This window comes from Pristiophorus japonicus, chromosome 11 (assembly GCF_044704955.1).
Source record: "Pristiophorus japonicus isolate sPriJap1 chromosome 11, sPriJap1.hap1, whole genome shotgun sequence".
Classification (NCBI taxonomy): domain Eukaryota; kingdom Metazoa; phylum Chordata; class Chondrichthyes; family Pristiophoridae; genus Pristiophorus; species Pristiophorus japonicus.
In genome coordinates this window covers 146643442-146660711 of record NC_091987.1, presented here as the reverse complement: position 1 = coordinate 146660711, position 17270 = coordinate 146643442, and positions in this window count along the sequence as shown.

Below are 17270 nucleotides of genomic sequence, written 5' to 3'. Positions count from 1 at the left end.
GAGGAGAGGCCAGGTCGTCGCTGGAGGAGGAGAGGCCAGGTCGACGCTGGAGAAGGAGAGGCCCGGTCGACGCTGGAGGAGGAGAGGCCAGGTCGTCGCTGGAGGAGGAGAGGCCAGGTCGACGCTGGAGGAGGAGAGGCCAGGTCGACGCTGGAGGAGGAGAGGCCCGGTTGTCGCTGGAGGAGGAAAGGCCAGGTCGTCGCTGGAGAAGGAGAGGCCAGGTCGTCGCTGGAGGAGGAGAGGCCAGGTCGTCGCTGGAGGAGGAGAGGCCCGGTTGTCGATGAATGGAGGGAGGCCCGGTCGCCGATGGGTGAAGGGAGGCCCGGTCATCGCCGATGGGTGAAGGGAGGCCTGGTCGTCGCCAATGGGTGGAAGCCCGGAGGGAAGGCTCGTGTGTGAGGTAGGCCAAAACTGTTTTTGTAGTGAGTCGAAGGTTCACCCGGGGTCGCTTTGAGCAGCTGAATCGTCCATGGGGAGTAGGAAGTGAGGGTCCAGCTGGAGGGACTTGGCAGCGGGGAGGTCGGCCTGGAAGGGAGGCCGCAGTTGGGGTTTGGGGGATGGGCAGTGGGTACTAGTAGCACGGTTTAAGGGGTAGGTAGAGTGTTTTGAGGGTCAGGGTTCGGGCCAAAAGGGGCTTAGACAGTGAGGTGGGAGGGCGGGAGATTTGAGGGAGAGAGAGATGGAATTTGGTCAGAGGAAGGTTTGGATGGGGGAGAGCTCCCTGCGGAGTTGCTATCCTATCTGCCATCTTGGAACCAGATTGTGTCTTTATAGAATTAGTCTATCTCCCACACCATTGCACGAGGGAGTCAAGACCAAGTGTTGTATTCTGGTACAGTGGAATTAGAAGGCGGGAAGATAAATGGATGAAAAAGAGAGAAGGGGAGAGAGCTAAAAGGGGGAAAGCGGAAGATTGGGGATCGGGGAGGAGGGGGAGAGGAGGGGGAAGGAGATGAAGAGAGCAATGAAGAGGGGCGGGAGAACAAGGACAAGACAACTACCTGAATGGGGGAGGGAATGAAAGCTGGCAGTGTTCCGAGGGGTGTAAAACATCTGGGAGGGGGGGAGGCAGGGAGATGTCAGGGATATATAGGCAGGTGGTGGGTGTACAGAAACCAATAAAACATTTTGTGGAGGGGGGCAGGGAGGGTATGGTCAAAGAAATCTAAGCAGCCAGCATAAAAATCATCAAAGGACTTTATGGTGTGTCCACATTAGGAGATGGAAAATCATAGAAATTTATAGCACGGAAGGAGACCATTTCGGCCCATGGTCAGCCGGCACGGACACGACGAGCTATCCAGCCTAATCCCACTTTCCAGCACTAGGTCCGTAGCTCTGTAGGTTACGTCACTTCAAGTGCACATCCAAGTATTTTTTTTCTGCTTCTACCATCCTTTCAGGCAGTGATCTCCAAACCACCACCAGCCTCTGGTTAAAGAAATTTCCCCTCAAATCCCCACTATACCCCCCCCCCGTCATTACTTTAAATCTATGCCCCCTGGTTGTTGACCCCTCTGACAAGGGAAGCAGGCCCTTCCTATCCACTCTATTCAGGCCTCTTATAATTTTATACACCTCAATCAGATCTACCCTCAGCCCCCTCTGTTCCAAAGAAAACAAACTCAGCATCTCCAATCTTTCCTCATAGCCAACATTTTCCAGTCCAGGCAACATTCTTGTAAATCTCCTCTGCACCTTTCCCACTGCAATCACATCTTTCCTGTAACTTACCAGAACTGCACACAGTACTCCAGCTGCGGCCTAACCAGTGTTTTATACAGCTCAAGCATAATATCCTTGCTCTTGTATTCCATGCCTGGACTAAGAAAGGCAAGTATTCCATATGCCTTCTTAACCACCTTATCTAAACTGGCCTGCTACTTTCAGGGATCTGTGGACCTGCACTCCAAGGTCCCTTTGTTCCTCTACACTTTTCAGTGTTAGTGGCCAGTGAGGAGGAATATTACACCTGGAGGGGGAGAAATTAAGGGTGAATCATTTTTTTAATGATTTTTTAATTATTTTTAAAAAATTGTTCCTGGCATGTGGCAGTTGCTGGCAAGGCCAACATTTATTGCCCATCCCTAATTGTCCTTGAGAAGTGGTGGTGAGCTGCAATCTGTGTGGTGAAGGTACTCCTACAGTAGATGGTACAAACTGCAGCCATGGTATGCCGGTGGTGGAGGAAGCGAATGTTTCAGTGGTGGATGGGGTGCCAATCAAGCGGGCTGCTTTGTCCCGGATGGTGAGGAGTTTCTTGAGTGTTGTTGGAGTTGCACTTAGGCAGTCAAGTTCGATCACACTCTTGACTTGTACCTTGTAGATGGTGGAAAGGTTTTGGGGAGTCAGGAGGTGAGACACTTGCCGCAGAATACCAGCCTTTGACCTGCTCTTGTTGCCACAGTATTTAAGTGGCTGGTCCAGTTAAGTTTCTGGTCAATGGTGACCCCAGGATGTTGATGGTGGAGATGAGGGGTTTGACTTATGAGGAAAGGTTGATTGGTTGGGCCTCTACTCATTGGAATTCAGAAGAATAAAAGGTGATCTTATCGAAATGTATAAGATTATGAGGGGCTTGACAAGGTGGATGCAGGGAGGATGTTTCCACTGATAGGGGAGTCTAGAACTAGGGGGCATAATCTTAGAATAAGGGGTTGCTCATTTAAAACTGAGATGAGGAATTTCTTCTCTCAGAGGGTTGTAAATCTGTAGAATTCGTTGCCTCAGAGAGCTGTGGAAGCTGAGACATTGAATACATTTAAGACAGAGATAGACAGTTTCTTAACTGACAAGGGGTTATGGGAAGAGGTCAGGGAAGTGGACCTGAGTCCATGATCGCATCAGCCATGAACGTATTAAATGGCGGAGCAGGCTCGAGGGGCCATTTGCCCTACTCCTGCTCCTATTTCTTATGTTCTTATTATTTGGCGATAGTAATGGCCTTGAATGTCAAGGGGCGGTGGTTAGACTCTCGCTCTTTGGAGATAGTCATTGCCTGCCACTTGGCTAAGCCTGAATGTCATCCAGGTTTTGCTGCATGTGGGCATGGACTGCTTCATTATCTGAGGAATTACGAATGGCACTGAACACTGTGCAATCATCAGCAAACATCCCCAATTCTGACCTTATGATGGAGGGAAGATCATTGATGAAGCAGTTGAAGATGATTGGGCCTAGGACACTGCCCTGAGGAACTCCTGCAGTGATGTCCTGGGGCTGAGATGATTGACCTCCAACAACCACAATAATCTTCCTTTGTGCTAAGTGTGACCCCAGCCATGGAGAGTTTTCCCCCTGACTCCCATTGACTTCAATTTTACTAGGGCTCCTTGATGCTACACTCCGTCAAATGCTGCCTTGATGTCAAAGGCAGTCACTCTCACCTCTCCTCTGGAATTCAGCTCTTTTGTCCATGTTTGGACCAAGGGTGGAATGAGGTCTGGGGCCGTTCCTGGTGGAACCCAAACTGAGCATCAGTGAGCAGGTTGTTGGTGAGTAAGTGCCGCTTGATAGCATTGTCGACGACACCTTCCATCACTTTACTAATGATTGAGAGTAGACTGATGTTGCGGTAATTTGCTGGATTAGATTTGTCCTGTTTTTTGTGGACAGGACATACCTGGGCAGTTTTCCACATTGCCGGATGAATGCCAGTGTTGTAGCTGTACTGGATTAACTTTGCTAGAGGCACGGCTAGTTCTGGAGCACAAGTCTTCAGCACAACAGCTGGGATGTTGTCGGGGCCCATAGACTGCTTTATCCAGTGCACTCAGCTGATTCTTGATATCACATGAAGTGAATCGAAATGGTTGAAGGCTGGCTTCTGTGATGGTGGGACCTCAGGAGGAGGCTGAGATGGATCATCCACTCGGCACTTCTGGCTGAAGATGGTTACAAACGCTTCTTCAGCCTTGTCTTCTGCACCCATGTGCTGGGCTCCGCCATCATTGAGGATGGGAATATTCATGGAGCTTCCTCGTTCAATTAGTTGTTTAATAGTCCACAACCATTCATGACTGGATGTGGCAGGACTGCAGAGCTTTGATCTGATCCATTGGGATCACTTAGCCTTGTCTGTAGCTTGCTGTTTCTGCTTTTTAGCATGCATTTAGTCCTGTGTTGCAGCTTCCCCAGATTGGCACCTCATTTTTAGGTATACCTCTTGGCATGCTCTCTGCACTCCTCATTGAAGCAGGGTTGGTCCCCTGGCTTGATGGTAATGGTAGAGAGAGGAATATGCCGGGCCATGAGGATACAGATTGTGGTGGAATACAATTCTGCTGCTGCTGATGGCCCACAGCACGTTGTGGATGCCCAGTTTTGAGCTGCTAGATCTGTTCTGAATCCAACCTATTTAGCACCACAGAACACGATAGAGCATGTCCTCAGTGTGAAGCGGGGATTTCATCTCCACAAGGCCTGTGAGGTATACATGCTCCCTTCCCTTGCACTGATATAAATTCAGTATGGAGTGAGAGAAAGATTGTCGATGGAAGAGAGAGCTCGGCATAAATAGCTCTGCAGAGACATCTGGTGATCAGAGCATGAAATTGCATGCAGGATCGCAGCAGGGTTGTTAATTGACTAGTGACAACAATAACGTGCATTCGTGTATTGCCTTTAATGTAGCAAAACATGATAAGTGCTTCATGGAAGCGTAATCTGACAAAAATGGTCACCCAGGTAAATGTGACCTCAGAAGGGGCTTGGTCAAATAGCTGGGTTTTAAGGAGGTTCTTAAAAGTAGAGAGGAGAAGTTAACTGAGGGCCTAGGTGGCTAAAGGCACGGCCGCCAATGGTAGATAAACAACAGGCCAGAGTCAGGGGAGCACAGAGTTCTGTGGGGTGGAAGGTAAAAAGAGTTTACAAAGATAACAAAGCAAGTCCATGCAGTGATTTTAACACAAGGATGAAAATTTTTGAATTGAAAGTTTTGGGGGATCAGAAGCAAATACCTGTATAGGTCAGCACGACCAGAGCAGTGGGTGAGCGTGACTTGGCACGGGATAGGATATGGGCGGCAGAGTTTTGGATGAGCTGAAGTTTATAATGGGTGGATGATGTGAGGCTGGCTAGGAATAGTCGAGTTATGAGGTGACAAAGGCATGGATGAGAGTTTCAGCAGAGATGGGCTGAGGTAGGGGTTGAGGCAGGCGATGCTGAAGAGGTGGGAAGTAGGCATTCGTTGCGATGGAGAGAACATCGAGTTGGCAGCTTCAGCCTGAGGCATTTGCTGGGGACGGGGATGAAATCAGGGACAAGGGTATGGAGTTTGTGATAAGGGCTGAAGAAGATGGCTTTGGTCTTTCCAGTGTTTAACTAGAGGAAAATTGTGTCTCCTCTAAGAACATAAGAACATAAGAAATAGGAGCAGGAGTAGGCCATACGGCCCCTCGAGCCTGCTCTGCTATTTAATATTATCTTGGCTGATCTGATCATGGACTCAGCTCCACTTCCCTGCCTGCTCCACAGAACCCCTTATCAGTTAAGAAACTGTCTACTTCTGTCTTAAATTTATTCAATGTCCCAGCTTCCACAGCTCTCTGAGGCAGCGATTTTCACAGATTTACAACCCTCTGAGAAAATAAATTTCTCTTCATTTCAGTTTTAAATGGGCGGTCCCTTATTCTAAGATTATGTCCTCTAGATCTAGTCTCCACCATCAGTGGAAACATTCTCTCTGCATCTACCTTGTCAAGCCCCCTCATAATCTTATACGTTTCGATAAGATCACCTCTCATTCTTCTGAATTCCAATGAGTATAGACCCAACCTATTCAACCTTATCTCATAGGTCAACCCCCTCAGTTCCGGAATCAAACTAGTGAACCTTCTCTGAACTACCTCCAAAGCAAGTATATCCTTTTGTAAATATGGAAACCAAAACTGCACGCAGTATTCCAGGTGTGGCCTCACCAATACCCTGCATAACTGTAGCAAGACTTCTCTGCTTTTATACTCCATCCCCTTTGCAATAAAGGCCTGCTTCAGCCTGAGGCATTTGCTGGGGGACGGGGATGAAATCAGAGACAAGGGTATGGAGTTTGTGATAAGGGCCGAAGAAGACTAGAGTGACGATGTGTCCCCGTATTTTGGGGACAGTTCCCGGAAAAGATACTATGTCCCAGAGCAAACAATATCTCTAGAAGCGTCTCAGATTCAGGAAGTTCGTCCCCGAATGCCCTAGCTGCCATTTTATTTGAATAAGCTCCATTCAGCCTGATTGCAGCTTGCGTAATATTGCCGCTGCACTCGGACTCCGGGACAGACCAATCAACAGGGCCACTGTTGATTGACATCTTCTCGGCCCTTTGGCAGCAGCGGATCACGGTTTGCGTTGACCGGATTGGTTTTGGTTTGGACCAACGGAAGGGTGGATCACCGTTTGCTTTGACTGGATTGATTCCGGTTGGGACCAATGAAAGGCCAGAGTGGGGGGATGAGTGCTGGCCAATGGGGCAGCTGTGTTGGCGCAGGAGGTGTGATAGCAGTATTTGTGTGTGAGCTGGAGCCCAGGAACAGGTTACACAGAGGATGTGTTAATGCACAGAGGTGTCTGCCTCTGTAACTTGGCAGACAGGGCTCAGTACCTCAGTCTCACTCAGTCCTGTAAGGACAGTGCCAGTCTGAGGCTAAACATGGCTCTGTGTGTATGTATATATAGAAGGGGCTGTCTTACTGTCTGAGGATAGCGGAACTGCTGCACGCCATTATCATTATAATAATGCTATAGATAAGCAGCATGGTAACCCCCACCCTGTGTCAAGGTGACCCTTCCCCAGTCCTCTGTTTGTGACAGGAGGACCCTTTTCCCTCACTGCCAGGATGATCCTCCTCCCTACGAATGTTGTTTGTGCCAGGGTGACCCACTTCCATTCTCTTGTCTGTCTGGTTTTGGGGAAGGCTATTTGGTGATTTTGACAGAATTACTACATACAAACTCTATAAAATCAGTTTTTGTAGTTTTATCATCATCATGTAGTTTTATAATGCACCACTAGGGGCGAATGTCATTTCTGTTAATTCTCATTAAAATGATAAAACCAGTTATATTCACATTATCATTGACTATGTGATGGTTGATGGAGGTTAATGACTACGTGTATTCCCCTAGCAAAAGCAACAATGCTGTCATGACGGTTTTCTTGAAACACGGGGATAGCACAGCTATCATTAATACATCTGTGAAAAATAAATGGCTTGGGCAGTGATGTAAAGAAAGATTTTCTGAATAGGCCGTATAGAGAGCGGGTATGAAAAACTGTTGTTCCTGAACAGTGTTGTTCTATTATAGACGGTGTCTGAATGCGCTTCATCTGCGATAATTGGTAAATTATATACACATTTTTTTTGTATATGTGCAATTGTTAAAATAGAGGCTGCTAAAGATTTTTGCCTTGCTACGTTGCATAATCTACATTTACTGTCCTGGCTACTTGCTGTGCTCCTACCCGGTGTGTCTCCGGAAATGGTTTCGAAAATATGTTTGCCCTAGCCAAGACTGAATGTCGGACAAACAATTTAACAACAAAGAGGCAGTGGAAAGGTCGAAAGAGGCGCTGGAGAGTTAGAGTTAGGTGTCGTCAGCGTACGTGTAGAAGCTGACCCCATATCTTTGGACGATGTTGCCAAAAGGCCACGTGTAGATGAGGAAAAGGAATAAGCTAATAAATTCTTGCAGGACATCAGAGGTATTATTGTGGAGAAGGGGACGATTGGATAGAGAAGCATGAAACCAAGCGAGGACAATCTAATTGAGCTGGGCATTGGAGGAGGATGGTGTGGTCTACCATGTCAAAGGCTGCAGAGAGGTCGAAGAGAACGAGGAGGGATAGTGTATCACAGTTATAGAAAATGTAATTTTGATTTGGGTTATTTCAGTGCTGTGGCATGGCCAGTAACCTGATTGGAGAGATTCAAACATGGAGATGTGAGAGAGATGGTACTGTAACTGATTTGGGAGATGACAACACATTCACAAATTTTGAAGGGGAAAGGGAGATTGAGTGGCAGTTCTGCCAGGGCAGAGGTGTAGGTTTTTTTGAGAAGAGGGTGATGATGGCAATTTGAGATGCAGGCGGACACCACTGATATGAGGGAACCATTTACAATATCAGATAGAATGGGGGCCATGAAGGGAAGTTGAGTGGTCAACATTTAGTGGCAATGTGGTCAAGGGAGCAAGCGTTGGGTCATATGGACAAGATGAGCTCGGAGAGGACATGAAGAAGGATAGGAGAGAAACAAGAAACATGTGCAGGTTCAGGGCTAGGGAAGGAGGGAGCCTCGGGGGAGTTGGGCTGCTAGATGAGGGGAATTGGAGAAGCAGCAGCAAATAATGGTTGGCAGAAAATATTTTTTCTGCCTTAGAGGGGGTGTGGTGCTGGCAGCTGCTTCCTTGGGGGGGTGGAACACCTGGGATTAAGTTACAGACTAGAGTCTAGTTGAGGGGTTCAAGAAGATTATATGGCTAATGATATGTTTAGCAGGCTGAAATCTGATTGGTTCAGATGTTCTCTATATAAATAGAGGATTCCCAGATAAAAGTTGGAGTCTGATTGAGAGGTTTGGATGCTTTATACAGTATATAGAATAATGGATAGAAGGGAGTTAGTTTCAACTATTTTAGTTGCACGTGTAAAACAGTAAATCATTAAATCAAGTGCCTCCTGATTAAAGTGGGGGGGGGGGGGCGGCATTAAAACCGACAAACTTAAACAAATTAAACTTTAGACATTACGTGGTTCAAATTCAAATTTGGTTGCCGTGGGTGATGATGCACTCCAGTCCCTCCGGTGCCCACCTCTCGTGGAAGACCGCGAGCGTACCGGTGGACACCGCGTGTTCCATCTTCAGGAACACCCTGTCTTGGATGTAACCGTGGAAGAGAGGCAGGCAGTCAGGCTGAACGACTCCAGGAGTCAGTTTCAGGCTAGAATATAATCAAAGGGTTTGTGTGTGTGATATTTAGAATAATAGTATCCTGAATGATCTAAGCTGGAATATGATCAAGAGGTTAGAATGGTTAATAAAGATTAAAAGGTTACCCAGGAGTGAGTTCCAGTCTGGATCAATGGGTTCAAATGGTTTATATTGAGATTCTCAATAGCCAGTTAAGTTAAAGCTTCAATCTAATGTAATGGTTCAGGTGGTTTATATCTAGAAACTCTGGAGCATGCTGCAAGCTGGAATCTGATCACAAGATGTCTTGGTTTTACACTCGAATTTGGCACGACGCCTAGTCTCCACATATGAAGAAACCACCCAAATCTAAAGGCAATGTATGGAACCAAAGCACCAATGAGTGGCTGAGTCCAATTGTCAAGTGACAGTCCTCGCCACAGATGGGAATGGTGGCATAGTGGTTATGTTACTGGACTAGTATTTTTATTTGTTCATGGGATGTAGGCATTGCTGGCAAGGACAGTATTTATTGCCTATCCCTAATTGCCCTTGAGAAGGCGGTGGTGAGCCGCTGCTTTGAACCGCTGCAGTCCGTGTGGTGAAGGTGCTCCCACAGTGCTATTAGGAAGGGAGTTCCAGGATTATGACCCAGCGACAATGAAGGAACAGCGATATATGTCAAAGTCGGGATGGTGTATAACTTGGAGGGGAACCTGAAGGTGAAGGCGTTCCCATGCGCCTGCTGCCCTTGTCCTTCTAAGTGGTAAAGGTCACGGATTTGGGAGGCGCTGCCTGTTATGTATGTAACCTTTGGCAACCTGTATCAACACCACCACCAGAGGGCCTACCTGTTGGAGTCCCAAGGGATCCCAGCATCACTTGGAAGCACTGTATATAAGCAGGCCTCCCACGCTGTACCAGCACTCTGAAGTTCAATTAAAGGAGCTAAGGTCACACTCACTCATTGCATATAGTACTCAGTTTCATCCTTTATTATGAGCGTAATACTGCCGAAGAAGTCTTGGCGAGTTGCTGTAGTGCATCTTGTAGATGGTACACACTACAGCCACGGTGGTGGCGGGAGTGAATGTTTAAGGTAATGGATGGGTGCCAATCAAGCGGGCTGCTTTGTCCTGGATGGTGTTGAGGTTTTTGAATGTTGTTGGAGCTGCACTCAATCAGGCAAGTGGAGAGTATTCCATCACACTCCTGACTTGTGCCTTGTAGATGATGGAAAGGCTTTGGGGAGTCAGGAGATAAGACACTCCATCGCAGAATACCCAGCTTCTTACCTGCTCTTGTTGCCACATTATTTATGTGGCTGGTCCAGTTAAGTTTTTGGTCAGTGGTGACCCCCCAGGATGTTGATGGTGGGGAATTCAGCGATGGTAATGCCCTTGAATGTCAAGAGGTGGTGGTTAGTGGTACACTCATAATAAAAGATGAAACTGAGTACTGTGTACAATGAGCAAGTGTGACCTTAGCTCCTTTAATAAGAATCCAGAGTGCAGGTACCTCGTAGGTGGCCTGCTTATATACTGTGCTCCCAAGGGATGCTGGGATCCCTTGGAACTCCAACAGGTGGGCCCTCTGGTGGTCAGGTGTGATGCAGGTTACAAAGGGTTAAATACATAACATTACTCCCCCGTGAAGTCAACAGTACACTTATTTACAAGGTGAGATGATCTGGGGCTTTACGTTCCCTTGTCGATCGTCTCGGTACAAATGCTTGTGTGGGTGGGTTGGTCAGTTGTTCACTGGGCTGTTGGGCAGCCGGCCTTGCCGGGCTGCTGGGGATAATGAGTTCGGCTTCATGGTCAATCATGATGTCAGTTGCCACTTGTGTGTGTGTTGGAGGGTCAAAGTTGGTGGTGTCCTCTTCGGGTTGTTCGTAGCTGTTGGTGAACCGCAATTTGATTTGGTCCAAATGTTTTCTGTGCGTTTGTCCATTGGCCAATTTGACCTGAAACACCCTACTCCCCTCTTTGCTGTGACCGTGCCAGCGAGACATTTGGGATCATGTCCATAATTGAGCACAAACACGGGATTATTGATCTCAATATCGCGTGACAAATTTGCGCGGTCATGGTACACACTTTGTTGAAGCCGCTTGCCCTCCACGTGATCATGGAGATCAGGGTAGACAAGAGAGAGCCTTGTTTTAAGTGCCCTTTTCATGAGCAGCTCAGCTGGGGGAATCCCAGTGAGTGAGTGGGGTCTGGTGCAGTAGCTGAGCAGCACTTTGGACAACCGGGTCTGCAGGGAGTCTTCCGACACATGTTTCAAGCTTTGCTTGATGATCTGCACTGCCCGTTCTGCCTGGCCATTGGATGCTGGCTTGAACAGGGCAGATGTGACGTGTTTGATCTCGTTGCGGGTCATGAATTCCTTGAGTTCAGCACTGGTGAAGCACGGCTCATTGTCGCTGACTAGGACATCAGGCAAGCCATGCGTGGCAAACCTGGCTCGTAGGCTTTCAATAGTGGGCGTGGACGTGCTTACAGACATTATTGCACATTCAATCCATTTTTGAGTAAGCATCCACGACACCCAAAAACATTTTGCCAAGAAATGAGCCCGCATAGTTTACGTGGATCCTCGACCACAGTTTGGAGGGCCACGACCACAAACTTAGCGGTGCCTCTCTGGGTGCATTGCTCGGCTGAGAGCAAGTGTTGCATTGCGCACGCATGACTATAAATCTGAGTCGATGCCGGGCCACCACACATGGGATCTGGCTATGGCTTTCACCATTACAATGCCTGGGTGGGTGCTGTGCAGTTCACAAATGAACGTATCTCTGCCTTTCTTGGGCAACACCAGGTGATTGCCGCACAATAGACTGTCCGCCTGCAGGGACAACTTGTCTTTGTGTCTATGAAACAGCTTAATCGCCTCCTGCATCTCCACTGGGACACTGGACCAGCTCCCATGGAGGACACGGTTTTTTTACCAAGGACAGTAAGGGATCCTGATCTGGTGGGCCGTAACAGGGGACTTCTCGTTCACAAATGCCACCATGCCCATGAGCAAGTCCGCTGGCTGTGCCACTTCCACCCCGATGGTGGGCAATGGTAGCCGACTGAGAGCATCTGCGCAGTTCTCTGTGCCTGGTCAGTGGTGGATTACACAGTTGTATGCCGACAGCGTGAGCGTCCATCTTTGGATGCGGGCAGAGGCATTGGTATTAATCCCTTTGTTCTCAAAGAACAGCGATATGAGCGGTTTGTGGTCAGTTTCAAGCTCAAACTTGAGGCCAAATAAGTACTACTGCATTTTTTCACCCTGTAGATGCACGCCAGAGCATCTTTTTCAATCATGCTGTAGGCCCTTTCGGCCTTGGACAAATTCCTGGATGTAGAAGCGATTGGTTGCAAAATCCACGATTCATTAGCCTGTTGTAACACACACCTGACCCCGTATGATGACGTATCGCCAGCTAGCATTAATCGTTTACAAGGATTATACAGCACAAGCAGTTTGTTTGAACACAACAGATCTCTGGCTTTCTTAAAGGCCGCTTCTTGTGAATTCCCCCATACCCAGTCATCTCCCTTGCGCATGTAGGAGTTGTAGCAGGGTGCTTAACCCAGGTAGGAAATTACCGAAATAGTTAAGGAGTTCCAGGAATGACCGCAGCTCCGTCACGTTCTGTGGTCGCGGCACATTTTTGATGGCCTCCGTCTTGGTGTCGGTGGGTCTGATGTCGTCTGCTGTGATTCTTCTTCCCAAGAACTCGACGTCCTGTGCCAGGAAAACACACTTCGAGCGTTTCAACCTGAGCCCCACGCGATACAACCGACTAAGAAACTCTTCCAGATTCTTAAAGTGCTCTATGGTGTCCCAACCTGTAACCAATATGTCCTCCTGGAAAACCACTGTGCAAGGAACCGACTTTAGCAGGCTCTCTATGCTTCGCTAGAAGATAGCCGCGGCCGACCGAATCCGAACGGGCACCTTTGTGCGTGTTGATGCAGGTGAGGCATTTTTCGAAGACTCTTCTAACTTATGCATCATGTAGGCCGAGGTCAGGTCCAGCTTGGTGAATGTCTTCCCTCCAGCCAGGGTCGCAAATAGGTCGTCTGCCTTGGGTAGTGGGTACTGGTCCTGCAGTGAAAAACGGTTAATCGTTACTTTGTAGTCCCTGCAAATTCTAACGGTACCATCATCCTTAAGTACTGGGACAATTGGATTGGCCCAGTCGTTGAATTCCACCGGCGCAATGATGCCTTCACGTCACAGCCTGTCCAGCTCAATTTCCACTTTTTCACGCATCATGTATGGTACCGCCCGTGCCTTGTGGTGGATGGGAACCAAATGGATCTGCACTTTCACCACCGAGAAGCTTCCAATACCTGACTCGAGCAACGATGGGAACTTGCTCAGAACCTGGGTACAAGAGGCATCGTCGACGGATGAAGGCGCTCGGATGTTGTCCCAGTTCCAGCGGATATTTCCCAGCCAGCTTCTGCCTAACAACGTGGGGCCATCCCCTGGCACAATCCACAGCAGGAGTTCGTGTAGTGCTACATCATAGGAGACTTTGACTTCTGCATTGCCAATTACAGGGATTAGTTCCTTGGTGTAAGTCCTTAGTTTGGTGTGAATGGGTCTGAGCTTGGGCCTGTGTGCCTTGTTGCACCACAGCCTGTCGAAGGCCTTTTTACTCATTATGGACTGACTTGCCCTCGTGTCCAGTTCCATAGATACTAGAATACCGTTCAGTTCAACTTTCAACATTATTGGTGGACATTTCGTAGTGAATGTGTGTATCCCGTACACTTCTGCTTCCTCAGTACGAGTCTCCAATTCAGCCTGATCCACAGTGGATCGATCTTCCTCTGCAACGTGGTGGTTTGCAGGGTTTCAGCTCACCTGCACATTCGTTGGAGGTGTCTCATTGTTCTGCAGCCATTGCATGCATAGTGGTTAAAGCAGCTTTGATGGGGCCGACGATCACCTCCGCAGCGCCAACAAGGTGTTAACTGCCTCTGGGTCAACTGAGGTTGGGCCGCAGAAGCCGGCATGTACATTCTGCCATGTACATTTCTGCTCAAGACCGATGTTACTTTATGCACTGTACTGGCCAAAACTTCTTTGTTCTGCGAAATCTGTTTGGTGTTGTCGCTGGTGGACATAAATGCCTGGGCTATCGTTATGGTTTTACTTAGATTGGTAGTTTCTACAGTCAACATTTTGCGAAGGATTGTCTCATGTCCAATGCCCAATACAAAAAAGTCTCTGAGCATTTGTCCTAGGAATCCCTCAAACTCACAATATCCTGCGAGGCGCCTTAGTTCGGCGACATAGCTCGCCACTTCCTGGCCCTCCGATCGTTGACATGTGTAAAACCGATATCTCGCCATCAAAACACTTTCGTTAGGATTTAGGTGCTCCCGGACCAGCGTACACAATTCTTTGTAGGATTTCTCTGTTGGTTTTGCTGGGGCCAGGAGATTGTTCATGAGGCCATAGGTTGTTGCCCCACAGACAGTTAGGAGGATCGGCCTTCGTTTTGTAGCGTTCTCGTCCCCTTCCAGCTCGTTGGCCATGAAGTATTGGTCGAGTCTCTCCATGAAGGCTTCCCAAACGACCCCTTCTGAGAACTTCTCCAGGATACCGACTGTTCTTTGCATTTTCACGCGGTTGTTTGTTACCTCGTCGCCAATTGGTACACTCATAATAAAGGATAAAACTGAGTACTGTGTACAATGAGCAAATGTGACCTTAGCTCCTTTAATAAAACTCCAGAGTGCTGGTACCTCGTGGGTGTCCTGCTTATATACTGTGTTCCCAAGGGATGCTGGGATCCCTTGTGACTCCAACAGGTGGGCCCTCTGGTGGTCAGGTGTCATGCAGGTTACAAAGGATTAAATAATTAACAGTTAGACCCTCACTTGTGTGGATAGTCATTGCCTGGCACTTGTGTAATGCGAATGTTACTTGCCACTTATCAGCCAAACCTGAATGTTGTCCAGGTCTTGTGGCATGTGGGACTGCTTCATTATCTGAGGAGTTGTGAAAGACACTGAACACTGTGCAATCATCAGCGAACTTTCCTACTTCTGACCTTATGACAGAGGGAAAGTCATTGATGAAGCAGCTGAAGATGGTTGGGCCTAGGAACTCTGCAACGATGTCCTGGGGCTGTGATAATTGACCTCCAACCACCACAACCATCTTTGTTTGTGCTAGGTATGATGCCAGCCAGTGGAGAGATTTCCCCTTGCTTTTCATTAACTTCAGTTTTACTAGGGCTTTTTGATGCCACACTCGGTTAAATGCTGCCTTGATGTCAAGGGCAGTCACTCTCACCTCTCCTCTGGAATTCAGCTCTTTTGTCCATGTTTGGACGGCCTTAATGAGGTCTGGAGCCAAGTGGTCCTGGCGGAACCCAAACAGAGCAACAGTGAGAAGATTATTGGTGAGTAAGTGCCACTTGATAGCACTGTCGACACCTTCCATCACTTTGCTGATGATTGAGAGTAGATGGGGTGGTAATTGGCCGATTGGATTTGTTCTGCTTTTTGTGGACAGGACATACCTGGGCAGTTTTCTACATTGTCAGGTGGATGCCAGTGTTGTTGCTGTACTGGAACAGCTTGGCTAGAGGTGCGGTTAGTTCTGGAGCACCATCCAGAGGCCTGGTCTCCCGAGACAAGAATTCAAATCCCACCATGGCAGCTGGGGAATTTAAATTCAGTGAATTAAATAAATCTGGAATTAAAAAGCTAGCATCAGTAATAGTGACCATGAAACTACTGGATTGTTGTAAAATTTCATCTGGTTCACTGATGCCTTCCTAACCTGGTCTGGACTATGTGACTCCAAATCAAACACTCAGTTGTCAAGAAGGCAGCTCACCACCACATTTTTTAGGGCAATTAGGGATGGGCAATCAATGCCAGCGACGGCCAGATCCCGTGAATGAATTTTTAAAAAATATGGCGTACATCACAGGCCAGGTGATGAAGCCTGTTAACACTTGAGACCTGATAGGTTTCCTCTTTGCTCTCCGGCATTTCTGTTCGGCCTCTTTGGCTTCTTGACACAGCTCAGCCACCACAGACACTTTGTCGTAAAGTAGCACGGGGGCAGTTCATCTGTGAATCTTAATATTGGCCGTTCAGGGACAGGAAGTAGTCAAAGATCGTCCTCAAGGGGGAATTTAAAAAAAAAAGCTGCTACAAAAATTATATTACAATTGAACATTTATAAGAAGCTCAAAACTCTTCTGACTGACAGACCTTTACCAAAATGTTTATTCCACCAGATGAGAAACTAAGGGTGCTCTGCAGAGCCATTCTGTGGCCAGAGCATGGAGTTGCAGTATCACAGATTGACATAGACTGCCAAACTGTCACAAAACATCAGGTTATAACTATCAGGAAAGACTGAACAGGCTGGAGCTCTTTACTCTAGTTACCTGATAGTGGTCTTTAAAATAATGAAGGGGTTCAATAGAGTAGGTGTAGAGAATATGTTTCCACTTGTGGGGGAGTCCAAAATTAGGGGTCATAAATATAAGATAGTCACTAAAATCCAATGGGGAATTCAGAAGAAACTTCTTTACCCAGAGAGTGGTAAGAATGTGGAACTCGCTACCACAGGGAGTGGTTGAGACAAGTAGCATAGACACATTTAAGAGGAAGCCAAATAAATACATGAGGGAGAAAGGAATAGAAAGATATGCTGATAGGGTTAGATGAGGTAATGTGGCAGAAGGCTCATGTGGAGCAGAAACACTGGCACAGACCGAATGGCCTGTTTCTGGGCTGTAAATTCTATAATTCTACGTGACATTGAAAAGTCCAATTAAGTGAGTGTTACCATCAGAAGAGAAGATTTGCAATGAACTTTTCAATGGGATATGGTAGGACGTAGCAAATTGAATCCTGTGGAGTTGCACACAGTTTATTGGAGAAAATAACCACTCCCTTACATACCTTTGCTGTCTTCTTGTTGCTGTTTCTGTTTCTCCTCTTCTGCTTTGTCTCTCTTTTGCTTTACCCCGCCACTGTCATGTTTGTAGCTACAATGTAACACCACTGTATTACTGTATACACTCAACTTAGATGCACACCTTGACCACAGGGGGTGAACTTGTGGGAGACACTCCTTACCTGATCACACAGGTATATAAAAGGAGGTCCCACGCAGGGTCATCACTTCTGGAGTTCTGTAATAAAGAGTTAAGGTCACAGAGTGGCCTTATCCCTGGAATGTGCCTCATGTGATTTCATGCTTTAGAGTAAGGACTTTACATTGGCGACGAGAAACGGGAATTCACGACCCACGAGAATTGTCACCGATAGCACAGAGGAATGGTACTGTGTTGGGGAAGACTGGGACGATTTTGTCGAG